Here is a 19528-nt window from a genome sequence, read left to right on the forward strand (position 1 = left end):
TGGCTTCCTCTCCACCCTTTCGTCAGTTTACATTCGTCCAGTTGTTTCCTATTTGCTTGTTGAGGGGCTGAATTCCGTCCACCACAGCTTCTTAATTATGTGAGGCCAGTTCTCGAGCCCTCCATTCACTCCCCTGCAGGGTCTCCAGGCCCACAGACTCATTTGTTTTTCTACTTGACTTTACCTCAAAGAGCAATAAAGAAAATGATCTTGTATCTGTGATCTTCAATCCTGGCTTAGAGAATAAGTCATCCCATCAGTGGTTTTAATTTTTATCTTTTTAATCAATTGTGTTCTGGCAGGATATCACAAAGCTAAACACCATAAAGCTAGACTTAAGGTTACTTATTGCTGTATAAAATAAATATAATTTCCATATTTCACTTCCCCTTTATGTTGAGTCACACTAAAAATTAAATCCATCTACCTTTAGGATATGAACAAAGCTTGTTTGTTAGAGACAAGAAGAGCAGGAATGAAAAGCACAGACTTGACAGATTTGGCAATGACATACTCAATCCACACTTCTCTTTTAAAGAGCAAACATTTGTGTTTTGTAAAATCTAGATTATGTGTTTGCTTGTAGATAATGAGAGAATAATTTAAAGTTGTATATATAGTTTTAAAACATTAATTTTTACTCAGCTAAGAAAGTATTTTAAATATATGTATAACACTATTTCTTCTTTTAATAATTAAATTTAACATATAAATAACAGACATTTCACCATCAAACATTAAATATTTTCAGTAAAATATTTAAGCCTAGCTTTGTTCCTATTCTATTTGTTTGGGGTTTCTTTATTTCCTTATTTAAAATAACTTTATAAAAGTATTTTCCTCATTAGGAATCATTTCAAGCAGCTCACAATCTATCCAGTTTCTCAGTAATTCAGATCTTGTATCAAATTGGTATATAAATTAAACATACAGGTTTACATTGATTAAAAGCTATTACAACTGCCTTTTAAGTTAGGTTTGATAACTACTATTTATTACTTCCTTGTAACATTACTTACATTGTGTTAAATATTTTACATCTCTGCATACATAAGTATAGAAATATATAATCTTACTTACCCTTTATAGTAATCACTTGAGGCAGGTGCTTTTAATGTCTATTCCAGATACTGAAGCTTCTTAAACAGGGACACTTGGCTAGTTAGAGCTAAAGCCATAAATTAAATCCACATTTGTACTCTAAAATCTATGAACAATAATCTGAAATATTTTAAAACACGTGGGAAGACTGTTAGCTTTATAAAATCATGATATCCAATCTCAAAATTGCACACCATATTATCTGATAAATTTACAATAATTTCTTTAGTGAATGAAGACTCCCAGTCTTTGCAAAGACAATTTCACCTTTCCTCAACCCCCAACTCACAGGAACACTCAATAAATAACAGTAACAATAGCTGGGGATATAGCTTAGCAGCACAGTGCCTGCCTGGCAAGCACAAGGTCATTCGTTTGATTGCTGGAGATTAATAATAATAATAGCAAACAGGTGATACTTTACATAGAACAATTTTCTAAACTTTGCATATTTTATCTTTAATTTTCACAAAGTAATTACTATAGATAAACCCACTTTGCAGAAGATGAAATTGAGTCACGGGGAAGTTAGGTAACATCCTAGGTCACATAGGTAGTAAGTGGCAGGAATACACTTCAAGCTCAGGCAGTCTTGTTCCATAGTTCCAAATTTCATAGCCTAAATAAATGAGTGGCCCAGAATGACTTTTGTCAACACAGATCAAATTCTGTTGTCTTTGTTTAAACCTTTCAGGAATTCCCTACCTTACACACGATAAAAATATAAACTTATAGCAGCCTAATTGACCACCTGCTCGACCTCCTACTTCATCTTTGGCTCTTCCATTTGTGCTCCTCCTTCTCTTCAGTCTGATGCAGCAGATTTCATTCAGTACTTTGTTCCCAACTCAGGATTTTTATACATGCTGTTTCTTTCCCCGTAGTCAGGGTTTGCAAGGGAAACCATTTAATAAGGACATATAGCTTATAGGATTATTTTTATAATATTCACCCAAAAAGTCCAATGCAAAAAAGTGCAGGAAATCTGTCCACACACTACAGATTCAAAGAATCCATCAGAGACTGGATCTCACAATGTCCTGCACAATTCTGGCTGAAGACCCAGAGCCTATGACAATGTCTCATGCAAGTTTGTATTAAACATCTATACTGGCAAAGCCCAAGGGTCAGTGGTAGAAATTAGAAGGTCTGCACCAATGAGATGAAGGATATGTGCCAGCAGGCTGAGGGATCTGCACTGGAGCCAGAAAGTGATTTTCAAAGTAAGAACCAGAGCTCCCCCCAAAAAGAACCACAGCCATCCTCACCAACAAAGACGTCCCACGCTCCTGTAATGTCAAGAACAGCCAAGTTTATATAAGGAAAACCAGTGAGACAAGCTTCTCCCAGAGACCCAACTGCACCACTTCTTTCTCTCCAGTTCTCTTTTATATGCTGTTGTCAACAGCCCTCACGTGGACCTTCCACATCCAGCACCATGCAGGTGGGCATTATGAGTTGACCACCAGTTGTCAATCCACCACATCACTATAAATACTTTTAACTGATTCTTAGTCATTATTCATGACTCCACCTGAAAAAAGAAAAAGATTCCACCTATATATACCTTCTGGTGAGAGAGTGTCTCTGATGTGCCAATATAACCCAGGTGTCTTCTCTTCTTATATAATCTTACAGCATTTAAAATGATTGCAATGGATGTGTATGCATATGTGATTATCTCCTCTTCATTACCCCGTGAACTTTATAAAGACAGAAAACAGAACTCTTTTGTCCTATATGTGGTTTGTGCTAGAAACTTGTGATGAAAGTTCATTGCAAGTAAGAATGAATAAATGGGTAAGTAGATTAATCAAAAAAAGAATATATATATATATATATATATATATATATCTGCCAGGTCTCTCTGAGGAGGTAGAATTAAATACAGTTTTAAGTGAAAGATACAGTGAAAAAAAAATGCAGCTATGCCTCCTCTTTATTGTCTTGCCATGTGAAATGTAATAATTTTATCTGCTAAGCTTGAGGTAACAGCACGTCCCTTCTCTGAGAAGAGTCTCCCACCATTATTATGGTGCTCCGTTGCAGGTGTGAACAGGAGACAATGAGAGGCCAATCACAGTGGCCTAGACCTCAGGCAACAGTGATTCGCACAGACCTGAGCACAGGCCCCCGATGGCCCCATCAGAATCTGTTGCGCACGACCTCGCCAGCAAGGAAGACGCAACACACAGCTCTTCCTTCAGCGGTTTATTCAGGCCCCTTACAGCAAGCTTCTTTCTTCCCTAATCCCCCAGCCCTTGGCTAATATATACTCCCGAGCCCAATCCCAGTGTGCCACGTGGGGATCACCCATGGGTCCAGCATATATGGAAGCAAATCATGACAGCAGCCCTGGCCATATAAGGAGTTGTTGTGCACAGAGAGCGCTCACCCGCAGGGGGGGGAAGGCGGAAACCAGCGCCATCTTGTAGGCGCGGTCCTTCGCAGCTCTCCACAAGAATCCTCTAGTGGCTGCCGCTGCCACGTGGTGGCCGACTTAGCCCTTTCTTGTTTGCCTTGGTGTCTCTGACCAAGGAGCACCATGTTTAAATTTAAGTCTGCTTACTAGCTATCTTCCCAAGTCATACCGTGGAAGCCTTTCAGTGTTGCAAGAAAAATGCTAATATAAATGTAAGTGAGGAGAGTTGAGAAACCTCTCGTATCACTTAAGCTCTTGACCCAACCATACCTGAAGTTAGTGCATTCCAGACTTCCTAAGCAAACATATTTCTTTTAAATAAAGTTGGTTTGAGAAGGCCTCCCTGCCACTTGTAGATGTGTGGCCTGGCTCTTACATCTTCCCAGCCAACTAACTAATGTTTCTAATACTTAAAAACACAAACATTCAAGAAAAGTGTTTGAAGTTTTATAAATGAAGGTTATTTGCTTGGTTGAGGCTTAGAGTAAACCTACACAGAATGTACAAAAACAGATAATATGGTCAAAATCATAAATCATACTAGATCAATGAGAAAAGAAGCAAAAGAAAGAAACATCCCTCTGGGGAAGCTCTGTCCCTCCCACTGAGGGCTTCTGCTTGCTAGCACAGGGCCACACCCTTGGACACCAGCCATGTCTCTCACATGCCATGCTTTCTCTAGAGAAGGCTACAGGCACTGTGAATTGTTTCAAACTAAGTGAATTATTGATACTTTAAACTTTGAGAACAGATAATCCTACTCTCTGTAGTCTGACTGTTTTGTAGTTCTTAAACAGTTGAAGTTTTACATCTGCCTGTGTGGTGGAATTAACTGTATATCTTCAAGATATACAGCAAGGTTTGTGTCCTTGTTCCCCAGTATTCCTCGGGATCTTAGGAAAAGGAAGGCAAAGCAATACACAGAACAAAGTTCAATGAGCAGCTAAGAGGATTTTTAACTTATGGCAGAAGAACCTGCCGGAAAATTCACTGTGGGCTTATCCATAAGTTTGAGGTTTTTTAATGTAGAATTCTGTGTCTGTTTTGATTTTTCTTAACTCTGAGAACTTAATATTCCAAAGAGAAAAAGAAAAGATTCAGCTCCTCTTAATTGCTAACATTTCAAGAGCACTTACTGTGGGACAAGTGCTGCTTGTATAAGCTAATTTAGTCTTCTAAATGATTTTGTTACTCTCTTAATTTTGAGGATGAGAATCTCAAAGGTTGTGGAAAGCATCCAGGTGACCACAGCTTCTGTACTATTACATTTGCCTCTACATTTTCCATAGCTTCATGATGCCTAACAGTCCTGGGTATCTCTAGTCTGGTCTTTCTTTTCTTTTGTATATCAAAAAATTTTAAGTTTTTATGTCAGTGATGGTGAACCTTGGCATGCATGATGCTTTTAAAACAAAGGATGAGTTCTCTCTTCTAAACTAAAACCTTAATATTCAAAAAGCTTAATAATCAGGTTTAATTGTAGTTTTTTTGAGTTTGTGATAAGTAGGTTTTCAGTTACATTTTGGGCACTCATCCAGAAAGGATTCACCATCACTGTTTTGTAGAATATTTATTTTTAAAATTTTCTTTAGAAATTTATATTGAATCTCTATCCCACACGTGGTTGCTTTGTTCTCCTTTTGCATCAGTAATATTCCCCATTCTTTCATAGAATTTTTGAAGTCTGTAATGAACATTTTCCATTTCCTAGAGTTCTTTCACTTCTCTGAATTTCCTTTCTCATGGCAATATTAACCTTTGTGAGGATACTAGTAATACTAATTAGAACTCATTTGTGTTTCTCTTATGGTTCCTGCATTCTGTTTTCTCCAGGGATGTTCACTTGCTTTACTGTTTTCCACTAGTGTTATTATGTTACCACAAATGAGCAGTGGTTCTCTATTCTTTGCTCATATTTGAGGGTCTGTTAACATGGATGAAGTAATTCAACTAACTCAATTTTCTTTCATTGTCCTGAAGTCCATAAGTGACAATATTTGGAGGTCATTTGTGCAGGGAGGTCACGATCCAATTTATTTAAAGAAAAAAGCTTTTGATCTTCTAAATGAGAATCAGAGGCAAATCTATCAATGTTCTACACACTGTAAAAATCTACTATTCCATGCATAAGCTTTCAGCCTTTTGTTTTAAACCTTTGTCTGCTGAACTTAACATATCTGAGTCTTGACTATCTGGGTTCTACCAAAGAAATCATCCTGCATCACTTTCCAGCTTGGAAAATTTTGTTGAGCCCTCTCATCTTACAATGGCACCTCTCTTATTCTCTTCTATAGATTCACATGATTTATTCTCCTGTACTCACTGTATTACAAGGTAGAAAGTGTAAGTTCCACCTTTAATAGAAGTCTTCCAACTGTCCCTGCTGTGCTTGGAATCCCACCCTGCCTACCTCTGCAGAATGTCACTGATCATTACACTCACATCTCCTGCATCTCTGCCCACTCCCTTTAATTTGTTTTTCCTGTATGCATCATCTGCCTACATCTCTATCAACAAAAAAATTTAAACAATAAAAACTGTACTGAAATCCCATTATACCCTTCAGTGACCGCCTCTCTCTTTATGGCCAAGAATTCTGAATGAGTAGTTGCACATTTTATTTCCCAGTGACTCCTCAATTTCTTCCATCTGGACTGTACTACTGTCCCACAAAAATGCTCCTTGCCAAGTGACACCTTCACTGTGAAATCTTGTTAACACTTTCCTATGTCTCTCATGGGTCTTCTGTAAGCCTCAGACATCAGTGCTCAGATCTCTTGTCTTCCATAGATTGTGATACCTGGATTTCCCTTCCAAGAGACTAGTTCCTTCCTGGTATTCCCCACGAACTCTTCTTTGTTTATCCCTTAACCCTTAATATTTTTCAAGATTTTTTTCACTAGATTTCTTTTATTCTAATTCTACAAATTACTTACAAATTATCTCTTATAATCTCTGCCAACACATCACCTATGTACCAATAACTAAAAGATTAGTTTCCTCTTTTATTCCAAATTCCTATACCCAATTATTTGCTGAGGATCCTAATTAACATGGACAATGAACTCTCCAAAATCAACTTCTTCCCTTGTCTCCCAATCTGCCAAAGCTGCTTCTCCTGTATTATTATCTTGAATGTATGTCACCACAATCCACCCACTTGCCTAAGGTAAATACTTATGTACTGACTGGAGTCCCGGGTCTCCGCTTCTATGTACAGTGATCAGCTCTTTGTTAAACCTATTTCATTCGAGTTATTTTCAACAAATTCTTTCATACTATCATGAACAAAGTAGATTTTATTTTCCTTAAGATAATAGTAGTCCTCTGTCTAATTGTGCTATTCTTGATACTAACTCATCTAAACTATTCTTTTATCCAATCCCACCACTTTGGTTAGGCCACGATGTGCTTTGCCTCTGCGCTTGATCCATGTTATCTAAAAGCCAAACAATGCTTTCCTTCCGCATTCTTTTTCAGCCTTGTCTTCCTCATGCATAGCGGTCACTGATCTCCCTCAATCTTACTACAGATATGTTAAACACTTCAAAAACAACAACAAAAAAGAGCTCTCTCAATACTTTGTAATGATCAAATTTATAAGTAAATAAATGCAATAACTAAATAAATCCCAAGCCTTATCTTACATAAGCACTGTGTTTTACCTAAGTCACCTAGGATGCTTCATTAAAAAGTCAAAGAATATTTTAGACAAGTTAGTATTAAGAATAGCACAACTAAAAAAAAGAAAGAATAGCACAACTAGACAGAGGACTGCATACCTTAAGGAAAATAAAATCCACTTGGTTCATGATAGTATGCAAGAATTTGTTGAAAATAACTCAATAAATTTTAAAATGATAGATACATAAAATTTGTACCACATACATGTGAAAATAGATTCTTATATCCCCTGCCCTCACTCTTGATTTAGACTACCAGTAGGAACTCTAAAAACAATAAGCCCTTAGAAACAGAAAATTTCAAAATTTTTATTTTGCCAATATGTAGCTAAAGGAAGGAATACTAAAATGAAATATTTAGTAAGTAGTCATTTTTTTTTATTCTAACAGATCTAAGTATACACAACTCAAAATGGAGATGAGGGAAAACAGTAAATGGAATTGTCTGGGTATACTATCAAGTGTATGTCGAGTGTGTCAAGAATTTGACTGAAAAAAAAAAGACAAGAAAACAATTTTCAAAAAAAAAGAAAAAGAAAACAATTTTTTTTTTCTGTATTAAGAGTTTAGTCTGTTGGGCCTGGGAAAATGGCTTAGTAGAATAAGTGCTTCCTTGGCAAGCATAAGAGCCTGAGTTCAATCCCTGGTTCTGAAAAAAAAAAAAAGAGTTTAGTCTGTCCAAAGGAGGTCATGAGCTTTTCTTTGTGAGAAATGGAATATTTTTAGTTCAATTATTATTTCTCAGAGAAGAAATGAAATAAATAGAAGCCTATGTGTCACATTAATGGGTAAAACTTAAGTGGAACTAATCTCAAGTAGCTGGTCTGCAGGTCACAAGTTGCCAGGATCTTATTACTTATTGTCTGGTATAGTCACTTGAATGCCTTAGAGGACTTGGAGCATCAACATACCCCACAGAGTGGTCTGCTTAAATCCTACTACATGTCTTTTTTTTTTTTTTTTTTTTTTTTTTTGGCAGAACTGGGGATTGAACTCAGACCCTTGCACTTGCCAGGGAAGCACTTATTCTACTGAGCCATCTCCTGGGCCCCTACATGTCATTCTGAGCATGTATTCTTTCCTACAAAGCACATAAGGAGGCAGGAACACATATAAAAGTTAATGCTCTCACTCACAGCCCAAGCCTGAAGAGAGGGGGAAAGGGTGGGTGACAGCTATAAGGCAACTCATGACAGAGGTCACTTCTTCCATGCTATTTCTTAGATTTATGCAAAGAAGTCATGATTGGAGAAAGATTTTGTTTTCTAGTTGTACACTGTAATTTCTACCAGTCACTCCAACCAACCTATAAATATACCTGTGTAGTTTTCTCTGCAGTTGATAAGAACACAGAAATTGTGCAATTCACACTTACTTAATTCTTCATCTATGCCAGCCCCACCCCTGGGGTGCACTGAGATGGCAATTAAGAGTGGGCATGGTGGTGCACACCTGTAATCCCAGCACTTGGGAGGCTATAAACAGAAGGATCACTACGAGTCTGATCTACGTAACAAGACCCTGTAGACCCTGTAGACCCTGCCCTAATATACAAAAAAAATCATCTAAATTATTTTACATTTACTAACTGTAAATTTAGTTACTAAATATAAGTAAAAATTTGTGTTTGTAGAGTTTATAGGAAAGATACAAATTCAAAGAAAAGACACCACCTGTTTTATTCAGTTTGGATCACTTATTCTAATTTTAAGACAAACATTTCTAAAAATTCTTTAAACTCTCCATGACTCACCTTTGTATTTAGTTTCATGGTTTTACACTCGATGTTAAATCTAAAGGCTTCTTTCCAAATCTCAAGAAACTCCACACCACATCAGAACAACTTGTGGTTCTGATGCATGGATCTGCCCTGTCTTAGTTACTCTTCTCTCGTTGCTGGGACAAATACCTGACACTCAAAATGAAGGAAGGAAAGGTTTATTTAGCTCACAGTTACTGGAGGTTTCAGTCCATACTCAGCTGGGTCCAATGCAGAGCAGCACAGAGCAAAAAACAACCTTTCATGGTGGTGGCAAAGAGCAAGAGTGCAAGGGAGAAGTAGCAGCAGCTCAAGCTGCTGGCTTCTCTTCCCACCTTACATTGTAATGCAAATTAGCTGCCCCAGGGTAGGGGAAGTACTCACACCTATGGGTACTTCCCAGTAGTACTAAAACCCATAATCCCAGCCTTGGATCACACATAATCCCAGGGGGTCATGAGTTAACACAAACTCTAGAAGTCCTCACCCCATGACTGCATGAGGCTTTGGGGGGACAACTAGACACAAACCATAACATGCCCTAACCCCAGATATGAGCAGTGATCTAGGCTGGCCAATAGGAGTATATCATCTCATTAGCACAGTGACTGGTCCAGGGGTGACTTTATGCCCTAACAGTAATCAGATTCTTCCCTGGGATTTATATATGCATGCTGGGGGAAGAAAAAAAAGGAGATAGCCTTGGAACTTCCTATAGGCATCTTTGCTTCTGTGCTGAGAGCTTCTCTACAGAGTGAAGCTGTTACCTAGAGAGAAGCACCAAGTTACATAAGCCAGAAAATGTTATTTTATTTGACTGTGAGTTGTGTTTTTGTCACTCAGACACCTGATACAAAGGTTTTCATCACCACCTGTACATTCACACAAGTGCTCAAAGGACTCATTTTCAAACATCTTTGCTCTAGAAATGAAGGCAATTGCCACTACATCCCATACTCAAGTACACTTTTCTCAATCTTTTTCCATTCTTGGCTACTTATTTTCTTTCTACATCTGCTATTTCTAGTCAGCCAGTGCACAAATGTAGCGACAAAGCACTACTGTGAAATTTCTCTGCAAATATTTCCTTTTTTTTTTTTTTTTGCAAATATTTCCTGCTTTCTGACATAAACCAGTTCCTAGAAAAGAAATTTAAAAAAAAAAAAAAAAGAAAAGAAATTTGAGTCCTAGAGTGTTACATCTTCTTTGCCTTAAGGATTTGTATGACTAAGAGCTTTTAGACTATAAAACTGCAGCCAACAGATACAGTTTCCCTGAGAACAATTTTCCCAAATTGCCATCATGCATCTTAGGAGAAAATAACTTCTGTATTGCAAATGTGCAAAGCTAAGTGCGCTGAGGCACTTAGCTTTGCACATTTATATATCACTTTTATTAAAATAATGAAGTCGAGTCAGTCATAGAACAATTCATTGTGGAAACCTGATTTCAAGTACATACTAAATAGGCTTTCCAAAGACTGTAGTACTGGCTTTTTATGTAATTTTTAAGTACATTCTAAGAAACCCAGAGACAAAGCGTGCTCATCAACAAATGATTTGATTGCTCTAGAGTAGCATTATTCTGCCAATAAGAAGCCCAGGAATTCAATTACAAAGCTAATTTAAGTTGATGCTCAAAACGCTTCTGCCAACTGCTGACATTTTCACTGGTGTTCACATAGTGTGAATGTAGGGACTACAGTAGAACCCCTGCAGAAAACACATGATCAGTATCTCTTTGGTAGCCACCAGAAACAACAATTACAGATCAGTTTTTCTGATTATATAAATTTTACAGACTATATAAGGTCTGATTTGTACTCTATTTGCATAAGGAATTTTTACACTATCACAGAATGTTAGACTAAATCAAGAAGCACATAATAGTTCATCTAATGTAATTCCCTGAAATGAAAATTCAAGAAATAAAATGATTCACCTAGGATCTCACAGCTAGTGAATGATGCAGCCAGAAAAGAATAGTTTTCCTAGAAATACGTTTGGAGTTACCTCACTGATTCTCTTTTTCCAAGGCCCATAGCTTTGTCCATACTGTACCTGTCTTTCTGTAAAAAGAAAAAAAAATCATCAAATGTGGGAGTCAGAGAGCTTAGATTTAAGTCCTAGACTTGACATTTTCTAGGTTTATAATCCTAGCCAATAACCTTTATCCAGTAAATACTTATTACTTTCTGTACTCCATTTTTCACATTTCTACTATCTCAGTAGGCCCAGTACAGGTAGAAGGGATACTGACTGTTTATTAATACATATTCACCAGCCAGTTTGTCAATTCTAGGGCATTACATTGGGGCATATCTAGAAATTAAGTCACTTCGGGTTTTACCAGCATTATATTTTTTATTACATACCGCTTTGCTATTGTGGCATTGGAGCGAAAGGCCATGATAAAAGCAGGACAAGTTATATTCAAAAATAGTAGGTTTAATGGAGAAAAAAAAAAATTTCAGGACTCTAAAAAGACCAATACTAATTTTATAACCTGAATATTATCTGAGATAAAGAAAATAGCATCAGATAGACCTTAAAATTACAGAGAAAATGTAAATAATATATTAAGAATATTAAGCAACAAAATGGGGAATCAAAGAGCAAGGTTAGTAGGAAAGGCTAGTTAAGCCTGGCATTGTAATCAAAGCACTCAGGAAGTTGAGGCAGGAGGATCTTTGTAAATTCAAGACCAGTTTGGGCTACAAAGTGAATTGAAGTCCAGCCTGAACTACACAGTGAGTCTCTGTCTCAAAAAGGCAAAAAAGAAAGACCAGTTAGAAAATGAAAATATTGATATTCAAAACAATTTTAATGAAACTGTAAATGTCAAAAAGATGCTTGAGTGCCAGATTTCATCCTTGGGTCACTTCAGGGCTATTTACAATAAAATAATAGAGAAGAATCTTTGAAGATATATAATTGCTAATAACCCCATGTGTAGAGACATCTGTAGAAATCTAATTTTTTTCTAAAGCCTTAAAATTCTTGACTTTAAAAAAAGAGAAACAAATTAAATTTTCCATGTATTCAAAACTAATCCTACTTGATTCTATTTCATATAAATGGATTATTTCTTACATAATACCCAGATAGAGGAAGCTTCTTTAAATTATTATCTCCCAAAGATTTATATTCTCAAGACTGATCTTCAAGAGAGACAAAATACTTTAAATTCTTTAGTGGTAAGTTCTTAAATTCTCAGGGTATTCAATCATGCTTATTCATTTCTACTAAAGTGGTACAGTACCTAACAAGAATTTAACACTTTTTTCCCTAGTCAGTGTGTCAAAAATGGCTGTTTTTCATCTTTTTCATAAGCACCCTGACTTGCATGTCATTCATACGTAAACAAAGAGGCCTCCGTGATTTCCTATGCTATTTTGCGAAAAGCTGTGTTTCAGAGCCATAGTGTTAATGGTCACCCTACAGTTTGCTTTCATTTCTTTTCAACCTAGTCGTACCTCAGATTTGAAGCGGCATAAAAAAACACATAGTCTAAGTGTCTAAGAACCATTTTCTCAACAATGTCAGAAGCTTAGAGAGATGAATGCAAAACTGTCAAAATAGTCACTCACAAATACATTGAGACAGGACAAATGTACCTGAGTCTATTTTTGGCTGGTGCAGCTTTTACCATTTTTAGTGGTGTGAAGAGTTCTCATGCAGAGTCTCAGCTCAGTGCAAACACAGCAATAGCTCTGATTTGTTTCTATGGTTTCAAATCACTGCTGATGACACATGTAATGCAGCTGACTGTAATACCTCTTGTTAAAACTTCAGTTGCAGCACCCTTTTTCTCCCTCTTCCTTTAAGATGGAAGGTTTTGCTATCATAAAATTGTTATTCCTTATTTTCTGAGGGTTTTTTCTTCCCTTTTTTAATCACTCATTTAAGAAGATATGCTGGTATCTGCGATCTAAGCAACTACATTGAGGACAGCCATGTGTAATACAAAACCATGCTTGAATACCTATCACCTTGGTCTTCTAAATGTGTACCATTTCTAATGTCATATCAATTATTACTGTGCTCTCTTTAAAACACTTTTTTTAAAAAAAGTAAACAAAAGAGACAAGAATAAAAAATTAACATTTCTTGAAAGCAAGCGATAACATACAACCATATGTCCAATCTTATATAGGTTAATCTGAGCAACAGATTTGATGATTAAAAATAGATAATATATCAACCATTGTTAATCAGGTATTCTTGGTTTGAAAATCTGTGACTTATGTATTGTTCTATGTTACCCTGTTTCTGTCTTTGTTTCTGATTTTTTGATCTTGCTTTTGTTTTCACTTTTCAAAATAAATTTTTTCAAAAAAGAAGATAACTCTCTTACTACTTAATATGCCTTTGAGTTAGAGAAAAAAATAGTTTGGTTTGGGTTTATAAAATACCTTTGTGCCAGAGGGAAGCATCATAAGTTGTAGTTTTATGCGTTCCTCTTTTATGATTGCTTCTTGACTCAATACCACTGATAGTTCTCAAGGAGCCTACTCTAACCTTTCATTAGGATATTCAGGGGGCATGTGGGATAGCTCAGTTGTTTAAGTGCCTGCTCTAGCAAACCCAGTCAGGCGCAGGGAACCCCAGTTCAATCCCCAGCTCCACTTGCCTCACCAGAACCGCCCTAAGGCAGCCTGAGCCAGCCAAAAAAAAAAAAAAAAAAAAATCATTCTCAATTTTAGGGCTGGCCAAATAGATCAGCAGATTAAAGCACCTGCCTAGGCAGACATAGGGCCTGGGAGTTCAATCCTCAGCCCTGCCATGCCGGCCCTGCCCCCAGGGTGCCCCAAGACTGCAATTGAGATGCCATGGTGGCATGCACCTGTAATCCCAGCACTTGGGAGGCTGTAAACAGGAAGATCACCACAAGTCCGATCTATGTAGTGAGACCCTGTATACCCTGTACACCCTGTCCTAAATACAAAAAAAAAAAAAGATATTCGGCCATATAACCATCTCTTTCACCAGATGAAAAAAATTCAAGGGAGATAGCCTGTATATGTTAAAGTGGACTGACATTTACAGAGCCGCAGCCAAGGTTAGACGCAGTGATTATGATGAAGGTAAACAGAAGCAAAGGTCTTTCATACTCTGAGCCCACCACTGACTGTCTCTCACAGTAAACTTGAAAGAAGCACTTTTTTCAGAAGTTGGTACTCTGAAAAAATATGTACCATATCCTACAGAGGTTTGGCTAGAGCTTTTCATTATACTCTCTTCCTTACATTGTATAGTCTGCCCTCATATTCATTTCTGTCAGAATATTAGCAAACTTATTTGAAAATAAGTTCTCTGTACCTATAAGTATTTAAGTGGAGTTTTATGACAATACCTTTCCAGAGAACCCATTTCCATATAAATTTCCAAGTAATTTGCAAATAATTTGAAAAGTTTTTTTTTTTTTTTTTTTTTTTTTCAGAATATATCTATTAAAGGAAAGAAAGCGCCTGTCAGAGAGAAGGACAGTAGGAGGGCCTGAGCGGTAGTCTCCCTGGAAAGTTTATGTCCAAATAAATTTGAAAAAAATAATATTATTCTCAAATAAGGCTTTGTTTCCAAACAGGGTTATGCATTAGAACATGAAATCCAATCACTGCAGTACTTATTTGATGATAAACATTCCTAGACACACAGGGAAGAAGGCCTCGTAACAACAGGGAGATTGTGGAGTGATATAGATAGAGATCAATGAACAGCAATGTTGTACCTTCTGTCTAAATTTCCCCCAAGGACTCATATAGTCATAGGTGGGGCTTTCTCAGAGGTGGCTGAATCTAACATGCATAATTAAGGGTATGTGATCACTGAATCAGTCCATGGCTTGGTTTGGCACCACCCTAATCCTGGTAGTCTAGAGTATAAAAGGGACAGAAAGAAGCTGCTAGGGCACCCCGCTTGCTTCGCTACCTTTTGCCCGCCATGAACTGTTTCTCCTAGGTGATGCCTATTTGCCATGCCATCCTGCCTTGGAGCCAGCCGGTTATAGACCGAAGCCTCTACAAACTGTGAGCCAAATGATCCTTTCCCACTTCAACTTTGAGTGTTAGGTATTTTGTTTCAACAATAATAAAAGTCACTAAGACAATCAATAACTGCCAGCAGCCACCAGAGACAAGTAGCAAGACATACAACAGACTCTTCTTCAGAGCCAATAGAAGAAACTAACCCTGTTAACATTTGGGTTTCAGACTTGTTCTCCTGAGCACATCCCCAAACTATGAAAAACTAAGTTCCTATTATGTTGAGCCATCTAATTTGTGCTACTTGGTGACAGTCACTCTAGGAAACTAATATACTTTGGGGCTGGAGAGATGGCTCAGTGGTCTAAAGCACCTACTTGAAACAAGCTTGGCAAAGCACAGGGACCTCGGTTCGATCCCCCAGCACCACATGCCAGCCAGCCCCGCCCCCTGGTGGGCTGAGCTGGCCACACACACACACACACACACACACACAATAAATTAAAAAAAAAAGAGACTAATATACTTTGTAGTGGTTAAGCCACATACACAATGTCTCCCTTGCCCACTTTCCTAAGACTTAGACTAAAAGCTCCCCTCAATGTTCCCCCACCCATTAAAATATTGTTAAAACTGCTCCACTGTGCAGAGCTGTAAGGCTGTCTATACTCTATAAAAACTATATATTTTTGGTACTGGTTATTACTTAATGAGAATAGAACATGATAGCTAAAGATCGGGTATATGCCTTAGAGCTCCTGATTCTCTGGTCTTTGGACTCTAGGACTTAGTAGAGGATCCCCCACCTTCTCTATCAAGACTCAGGTCTTCAATGTTGCACTAGAAATTATGCCATTAATTCTCCTGATTTTTGGGCCTTTGAAATTGACTTGAATAATACCATCACATTTCCTGAGTTTCCAGCTTGCAGACAGCAAATCGTTAGATTTCTTAGCTTCCATAAAAGTGTGAGTAAATTCCCATGACATGCATACTCTTATGTTTCTACAGCAATATGTATCCTTCTGGTTCTGTTTACCTGAATGACCCTGGAAAATACAAAAGAAGACTTGAAAACAACTTTAGAAGTCTTCTAGCACTATAGAGAAAGCAGGAGAGAGTTCTTGAATGGGCCAACCTGCCATATAACTTAACCATTTGAATACTTGTCTATATTATAGCTATAGAAATCAAACTCTTGGAAGTGGATAATCAAATAAACTTAGTGAAGTGATAGTTTAAACTTAGTAAAAGTACTATCAAATTTGAAAACCTGTGCAAGATCATGAAAGGAGAAAAGTAGGGCTCTTCTTTCTAAATATTATAAAGCAATAAACAACATAAGGAATTTCTTTAAAGAAAATATCAATACATTATATTCAAAATTTCTCAAATGCAAGTAGCAAAGCTGAACTTGAAGCTGGAGTGTCTATGCAACACTCAATTGGAAAAGGCTAAAAAGCAGTTATTTATATAGCCCCAAACTTGAGGTGATAAGCCTAAAATCAAGAGTTTGAAGACATTAATCTATAGCAATGAATCTTTAAGGAACACACTTCTTAGGAGTGGATGAGCTAGACAAGCTATGAAAAGTAAATATAGTGAAGCCCAGGACAGAATCCGGGAGAACATGTTCCTACACATAAAAAAGAGGGAAGAAGAGAGAGATGGAGGGCAAGAGTCTGTGAACAATTCTGAGCTCCGCCCTCAGGGCTCACTGCCAATCCCAGCACTTGTGAGGTTTAAAACAGGAGCACCACTGTGAGTCCGATCTGAGTAGTGAGGCCCTGTAGACCCTGTACTAAAATACATTAAAATTAAAAAAGAAAGATACTGAGAAACAAAACAGAAAGAGAAAATAGGCAAATATGACAAAGGAAAGAAAATAGGAAGGTATGAACAAAAAAGGAAATAAATAAGAATAGATCATCACACTATTACATGTGTAAAAATAAGCATTTCAAAATCACTGAAACATAAATAGAAGAGTAGATTGACAGGTCTGTAGTACTACTTTGAAGTCCAACTACATATTTAATTAAAATAAATGTGAGCATTTTTGTTATAAATTGCACACACTAAAATTATTTTTGTTTCTAAACTATGTTATCAGGAGACTATAAATCATTACAAGTAGCAAAGCTGAACTAAAGACTGAAGACACTATCTTAATGAGTCAGAACAAGCCTGAACTTGTAGTGCTATGTTCATTGTGTTTAGCACCATAGACTTAACCATTATAATGCTTGTCTATATTATATCTATAGAAATCAAACTCTTGGAAGTGGATAATCAAATAAACTTAGTGAAGTGATAGTTTAAACTTAGTAAAAATACTATCAAATTTGAAAACCTGTGCAAGATCATGAAAGGAGAAAAGTAGGGCTCTTCTTTCTAAATATTATAAAGCAATAAACAACATAAGAATTGCTTTAAAGAAAATATCAGTACATTATATTCAAAATTTCTCAAATGCAAGTGCCATAATTAATTCATTTCAAAATATGTCAAGCTTTGTCATGTTAAGAAGCACGATTATTAAAATAGTCTATGGCTTAAAAATCTCTCCTGAAATTTGTAAACAGGATTCCAAATGCATTCTAGCCACTTATAGTTAATTGGACTCCCTCCACTTAATTCAATTTAACAAAAGTTCTTGGTACATCCCAGGCATGCAATACTTCAAGACCTGAGGAGTCAGAAAACTGAGTAAGTCCTTGACTCAGGTTTTAATCAGAAAGGAAAACTTGTGGTGACATTCCTTTGACAAGTACAAAGGGAGGAAATGAAACCTCGAGAGGCAAAATGAACACCAGGAGCACATAGTTATTGTTGGTAGTAGGGCTGAGATTTAAAGCCAGTTTTCCTAAATTTGGTCACTCATTGCTGCAGCACATTTAGCTGCAAGCAAAAACAGTGAAATAGAGTCATCACTTCAGACAAAAAACACAGATTAGGCCCAGAGAGTGAATGTGAACTGGAATCACCAGCCCCCCTGGCAAAACTCATGGAAAACAGGCAAGAGAGATTGCACTTTAAAAATAGCTAAATACAGGGATCCTTGGGGGGAAAGGTGTAGGGTATGGAATGCAATACACCAACCTCAAGACTTCAGTGTGGGGCCTTAAGAGCGAATAACCGGCAGACCAAAATGAAACCTTAAGAGTTAGGAATTGTTTCTTTAAGGATAAGTGTTTTCCCCAAAATTCCTCAAGCCCAGGGTATAAATATCTACCTTCTCCTTCACTCAACCCAAATGAATGACAGAATATGCAGATGCTGGTCCCTGGAGGTCAGAATCCAGCTTCCTTTCCACAGAGAAGGAAGAGAGAGGATAAAGTGTACACGGAGTTGCCTATTGTCCTACTGGATTCCTTCTCCCTTTTGTTCCTTGTCATAAAATACCCTTGTAAGCCTGAACCCAGTGAGATGGTGATTTGTGGTGATTTGATGGCCTTCCATTTCCTCGGAGCTAGCTTGGAAAAGTCCTTTTTCCTTTTCCCCAAAGCTTCCCTCTTCCAGTCTCCTGGGAGCAGTGAGCAAATAGATCTGCTAGTATGAGGACTGGGAAGTGAGGAGAAAAGATTCTCTGTGTTACTGTATTTATAGAGACCCTGAGGAGCAGGATAATTTTAGGAGGAGGAGGAGGGAGGAAAAGGAATTTGAAATTGGTGGAAGAAACCTACATGTTCTAGGGATCCCCAGATCCAGGACTAGCCCAGGCCCTGTGATATGTGCTGGAGAGCGTCCCCACTCCCCTACTTCCCCTTGCTTCCTTCAGACTCAGCTCAGGCCTATCATACAGGCCTGGGGTGAAACTCAGCAGCTGCAGTCCCTGCAGAGACAGTAGGGGACAGAACCACCCAGCTACTCCAAGAGCAGAATCTTGTCAGAGGGACACAAGAGGTTCACTCCCAAGGGCTGCAGCAGAAAGGAGCTGAGCACAGCAGCCAGACCCAAGCCAGGCACAGCTGTATAAATTCAAACTTTGTAGATCTGCACCTGAATTTCAGTAGGTGCTATGGTTATAACTGCACCAAAGCTCTATAACAATGGACAGAAGACAGTACTGTACAAAATGACAATAAGGAGCAAAATGCAATCTCAGACCCCAAGCCCACCCATAATCAGTGCAGAGGACACTAGCACAGAATAAATTGGGAATCACACAGCCAAAATCAATGAATCAAGAGCTTCTGAAATAAAGAAACAACTGCAGAAAGGTATAGAGGAACTCAGAGTGGAAATGAAAAAAGAAATCCCTGAATTAATAGTATCTGCAGTAAAGAATCAAATGCAGAAACATATGTAGGAAACGCAATGCCCACCCAGAAAAAGTGCAGAGGACACTAGCTCAGATGAAATGTATGAATTAATAATGTTGAAAGTAAATAAGCAATAGCAGAAAGTTATAGAGCAATTCAGAGCGGAATTCTTTTCTTTTTTTTTTTGCCTATATTTTATTTTATTTTATTTTTTTATTTTATTTTATTTTTTTTGCAAAGTTTTATTGACAAACAGATAGCAATGAGACAGTTTCAAATCAAATCGGAAGAACAGTTTCAACAAATAATACACTG

The 19528-nt window shown here is 37.4% G+C and overlaps 1 pseudogene; it reads left to right on the top strand.

Moving 5' to 3' along the window:
- Positions 1-19528, top strand: part of LOC101580142 — a 46520-nt pseudogene that overhangs the window by 14763 nt on the left and 12229 nt on the right.

Source organism: Octodon degus, unplaced genomic scaffold (genome assembly GCF_000260255.1).
Source record: "Octodon degus isolate 3935 unplaced genomic scaffold, OctDeg1.0 scaffold00009, whole genome shotgun sequence".
Taxonomy (NCBI): Eukaryota; Metazoa; Chordata; class Mammalia; order Rodentia; family Octodontidae; genus Octodon; species Octodon degus.